Here is a 5,404-nt window from a genome sequence, read left to right as displayed (position 1 = left end):
GTTCAAGCAATTCTCCTGCCTCAGCCTCCTGAGTAGCTGGAATTACAGGCGCCTGCTACCACACCCAGCTAATTTTTTGTGTGTGTTTTAGTAGAGATGGTATTTCACCACGTTGGCCAGGCTGGTCTTCAACTCCTGACCTCAGGTGATCTGCCCGCCTCGACCTCCAAAGTGCTGGGATTACAGGCATAAGTCACTGCACCCGGCCTGCTTTATTTTTCTTTATGACACTTAGCACTACTTGAAATTACATAGTGTAAATAATTGACCTGTCTTTGCTAGGATGCCAAATGTGTGAGAGCAGGAACTTTGAATGCCTCCTGCCTGTTCTGGGCAGCATCCTTAATGAACTTCTCTCTCTGTTATAGGTCAGCCCTATTCCCAGACGCAGCTGGTGTTGACCCTGTAACTCAAAGGAGGAAACAACTGGCTAAGCTCAGCATTGTTACTGGTGAGTTAGGGTGCCTGGGAAAGCTCTGGGCAAGCTTGGGCCAAGATACAGGGTAACTAGTTTGGCTATTGTTTTTACCTTCAGTACAGATAATTTATAGGTGTTTACTCTCCTACTCCAATAATGGATGTTGCAAAGATAACCTTCTGAACTGGGAGGCAGGTTGAGACTGCTGTCCTAGAGCTGCCACAAGAATGTCTGGGATCATTTTCCGTGAATAAGGCAGAGCAGGCTTTCTTCCTTCTTGCTTCTGCTAGCTTCTTTCTGCTGAAGGGGGTATCCTGGGACCTGGCAGCTATACCTGTTCTCCCACAAGCTCTTTAACATGACCTCACAGCCTTTAGAGACTTTCTTAGCTTTAGTTTTTACTGTGATCTGCCAAGTTCATAGGTCAGCTCCAGGAAATCCTGTAGTTTCCTCAATTCTGCAAAATGTTATATAAATAATGGTGAGAGTGGAGCAATAAGAGTAGGGCTGTATGAAGGAGATGTCAGGGGAAGCTTACAGATGGTGAGAAGGAAGGAAAATCAACACAGTAGCACTTAGTATGTTATTGATCTCAATGTAGACAAAATCCCTTTTTGTGTGTGTGGGGTTTTGTTTTTGTTTTTGGGAGACAGGGTCTCACTATGTTACCTGGGCTGGCCTCAAACTCCTAGGCTCATGTTATTCAAGTGATCCTCCTGCCTCAGCCTCCCAAGTAGCTGGGATTATAGGTGTACCACCATAACCTGCTCTAAAACCTCATTTTATAGATGAGGAAATTGAGGCTTAGGAACTGAAATAATTTGCCCAGGATTCACACCTGGGAATCCATAAAGCTGATATTAGAACACAGGTCAGTCTGACCATAAATACCATTGTTCTTCCTGACTTGGCAGACTTTCCTTGGGCAGCTAATCTCTCTAATTCTGATTTTTCTTTTTTTTCTTATTCTGATTTTTCTTATGAAGTTCAAGAAGGCAGACTTAGGGATTCAGAAAGGAGATTCAGTTGAGGGGCCGAGCAGGGCAGGTAGGAGTTGGGGGTCCCTCTGAGCAAAGGTATTTCTAATGAGGGGCCTACTAGACTGAAAGATAGGAAGAACCTTCAAGCAGGTCTAGGCCCAGGCTAAAAGTGACCAGAAGAAGAATACATCTGTAACACATGGGATCTCTTAAACACTTGGGCCGTCACAGGATAAGGACTTGAGTGCTGGCTTGAAGTTAAGAAACATGGGTTTTTATCTTCTCTCTCAACGTGTGCCCTGAACAGTCTTCATTTCCCTATTTGTAAAGTTGGAGTGCCTCCTTGCCTCTTCATGTCTCTTATGTGTATGCCAACCATGCGGGTATGTTATAGAGAATCAGAAGAGAATTGCAAGTTGGAAAGCTTTGTGAATTGTAAAAGCAGCATGAATGAAACAAGAAAGTGAGGAGAAAGCATTTTAAGGTCTATCTTAGCTTGTCTCATGTTATAAAGGAGTACCTGAGGTTGGGTAATTTATAAAGAAAAGAGGTTTGTCTCACAATTTGATGTCTGGAAAAGTTCAAGATTGGGTGTCTGCATCCAGTGAGGGCCTTAGGCTGCTTCTATTCTGGTGGAAAGGGAACTGAGGGGAGTAGAAATCAGATGATAAGAGAGGGGAGGTACCAAGCTCTTAACAACCATCTCTTGCAGGAACAAAATGAGTAAGAATTCACTCACTTCCCCTACCCCTGCTCCAGGGACAGCATTAATCTATTCATGAGGGATCTGTCCCCAGAGATCCAAACACTTCCCGTTAGGTCCCGCCTTGAACATTGGGGACCTAATTTCAGCAAGCAGTTTGGAGGAGTCCAGCATTCAAACTATAATAGTATCTGTGGAATCTCAGTCCCCAACCTGTTTGCCACCCTGCTTCCCAAAAGTAAAAGGGAGGGTTTTCATTTGCAAATTTTCATTGTAAATCTTCTATGTCCTTCTCCTCCTCACCGCCTTTCTTTTGTGGACCTTACCCATAGCTCAGTCTTTCCATAAGGAAAAGGATTCCAGGGCACAGATGACAAAGCCAGGTAGCACAGCCAGCCATGATTTGCAATGTGTGGGCTGCAGAGGGCAAGTTTAACTGCACTCATGAACCCTGGCTGCAAGGCACTACTGGCATAGGATACTACAGTAGTTTCCAAGAGCCCATCCCAACAGGAGTTGGCATCCACCGTGATATTGCCTTGTTCTCTGCTGTCATCTCTTGAAGGCTATTCTTTTGGCCCTAGGTCCCCTGCCTGCCTCTGCTTACTGCTAGTGAAAAAGGCTCTTGTGCTGTAGCCTTACATTTTATGGAGGCCATGGTCATTCCAGTTTTTTTTTTTTTTTTTACCATTTTGCTCTCCCCCTTCGCCAACGATGTATACCATTCTCTTTGTACTGTGTTTTAACAATGGACATTCTGTTCTTCTCTCTGCCTGAGTGCAAAGAGGGTTTTGGCTCCTACCTCCCCTTCTAGTCTGAATCTCCAGGCTCTTGCTGCCACTTCTTTTTGCCTTGTTAATCTAAAGTTCTACAGCTTCTGGCCTTTCCTTGGCCTGGGGGCCAAGCTTGGATCTTACACTTCCGGTAACAACTGCCCCGTGAAAAAGCTCCAGTAAACTTAAAATATGGCTGGGCGTGGTGGCTCATGCCTGTAATCCCAGCACTTTGGGAGGCTGAGGCAGGCGGATCATGAGGTCAGGAGATCAAGACCATACTGGCTAACGTGGTGAAACCCTGTCTCTACTAAAAATACAAAAAAATTAGCCGGGCGTGGTGGCATGCGCCTGTAGTCCCAGCTACTCGGAGGATGAGGCAGGAGAATCGCTTGGGAGGCAGAGATTGCAGTGAGTCGAGATTGTGCCATTGCACTCCAGCCTGGGCGACAGAGTGAGACTCTGTATCAAAAAAGAAAAACACACACACACACACACACACACACACACACACACAACAAATATGAATGATTCCATGTAAATAAGTGTATTGTATATACATTTATATATGATAAGCTACACATATAATAGCTTATTTACCTAACAGCCTCATTTTTCCAGAGTCCAACTGAAAAACAAGGGGGAGGTAAAGCATTGTCATCCTTAAGTATTTGCACAGTGCTAATGTATTATTATTTTTACATGTTGTAACAAGTTTAGCATTTGGTTTCTAACCCCCCACCCCCCCTCAAGATTAAAATCGGCATATCAAAAAGGGGGGAAGAGCTGCTTTATTAATAGCAGCTAGGGGTGAGAGCTTAAAGCTGACTGTAAGGGGAGGGGTGAAGGAAGAATGAAAAGAAATGTTAAAACAACAGTCTGGAGGGCACTTAATTTAGGAACAACACCTTTAAAAACATCTATGTTCCTCAGTAAGGCGAGGGTGTGGCTAGGTAATTTCTGTGGTGGTTCTGAGTTCTCTTGAAGGCCAGAGTTATCAGAAAATGTTAAATTAATTGTAGTGTCTATTATATATTATTAGGCACTATGCTGAGTGCTCTACATAAATATATTTCATTTTCATAGCAACTTGGGAGGTAGGTGGTGATGTTCTTATTTTATAAATTACTTGAGACTTAGAGATGGACGTGTAGGCAGTGATCAGAAGAGCTAAGCTTAGAATCCAAAAGAATCTGGCTCCAGAAAACCAAGATTTTCTATTACAATTCCTACATTGGCTCTTTCCCAAGCACCTAAAACTCTGGTCCTTCTCAGCTTCTTGAGCTAGTAGTCCCCCACTCCTCATTTTTATTCATTCTCCTAAATACATTTTTCTTTTTGAAGATATACATTTATGTATTCAGTGAGTATTGGAGTATCTATCATATACTAGGCACAGTTTCAGGTGTTTGAGGTATAGCAGTGAATAAAATAGTTTTCTTTCTGTAGTTTACATTCTAGTAGAGGAAAGCAGTTAAAGAAATCTGAAGAAAAATAAAGCAGGATAAGGGAGTAGGGAGACACTGGATTATTAAACAAGGCCTCTCAGAAAATTAAATGTGTGCAGAAATACGCAAGAACTGAAGTAGTGAGCTATGTATGTCTTTTGGGGAATAGCATTCTAGGCATGGAGTTGTTCAGCAAGTTCAGAGGTCCTGAAATAAGAGTGTTTTTATTGTGTTTGAGGAACAAAAGGAGGCCAGTGTGGCTACAGATGAAGTAAGCAAGGGGGAGATTGGAATATAGAGAAGTCACAAGGATAGACAGGGACCAGATCATGTAGACCTTTATTCTGAGTGAAACAGGAAGACATTGGAGAGTTTTGAATAGAGGAATGACATAATCTGACACCCATTAAAAAAAAAAAATTCCTCGCTTAATTGCACCAGCTGGGATCTCTAGTACAATGTTGAATAGAATTGTTAAGAGCAGACAGCCTTCCTTACCTTGTTCACAATTTTAGGAGGAAAGTATTCCATCTTTCACCATTGTGTGTTCGGGCTAAGGAAGTTCCCTTTTATTCCTAGTTTATTGAGATGTTTCATTATGGATGGGTGTTGGATTTTGATTTTATGGTTTTTGTTCTTTATTCTACAATGATATTGCATTAATTGGTTTTCAGATATTAAATCAACTTTGCATTCCTAGAATAAATCCCACATGGTTGTAGTGTATAATCCTTTTTATATGGAGTTAGATTTGATTTGCTGGGGAATATTGTTCTGTAGTTTTCTTGTGTCTTTGTCTGCTTTTGGCATTAGGGTGGCCTCATGGAATGAATTGATGTGTTTCCTCCTCCTCTGTTTTCTGAAAGAGTTATTAAAGGATTGGCATTATTTCTTCTTTGATAGAACTCATCAGTGAAGAAGCCACATGGGCCTGGGCTTGTCTTTGTTGGAAGAGTTTAAAATTACTAATTTGGCGGAGCGTGGTGGCTCACGCCGGTAATCCCAGCACTTTGGGAGGCTGAGGAGGGTGGATCACCTGAGGTCAGGAGTTCCAGACCAGCTTGGACAATATGGTAAAACCC

General features: G+C 42.6%; 1 protein-coding gene across 5 annotated transcripts in view; it reads left to right on the top strand.

Annotated features, from left to right (window-relative positions):
* RALY (RALY heterogeneous nuclear ribonucleoprotein) overlaps positions 1–5,404 on the top strand; it is an 81,606-nt gene that overhangs the window by 33,806 nt on the left and 42,396 nt on the right. For 3 of the 5 annotated variants that reach the window (XM_017514032.2, XM_037733200.1, XM_017514023.1), the window contains exon 2: positions 369–451. The exons of the other annotated variants lie outside the window; for them this stretch is intronic. The gene's annotated coding sequence lies outside the window, so the exon portion shown is untranslated. The remainder of the gene's footprint in view (positions 1–368; positions 452–5,404) is intronic. 5 annotated transcript variants of the gene reach the window in all.

The sequence above is a fragment of the Cebus imitator genome, unplaced genomic scaffold (assembly GCF_001604975.1).
Source record: "Cebus imitator isolate Cc_AM_T3 unplaced genomic scaffold, Cebus_imitator-1.0 Scaffold18, whole genome shotgun sequence".
Lineage (NCBI taxonomy): Eukaryota > Metazoa > Chordata > Mammalia > Primates > Cebidae > Cebus > Cebus imitator.
The sequence above is the reverse complement of the archived record's forward strand: the minus strand, read 5'-3'. Positions and strand labels throughout refer to the sequence as shown.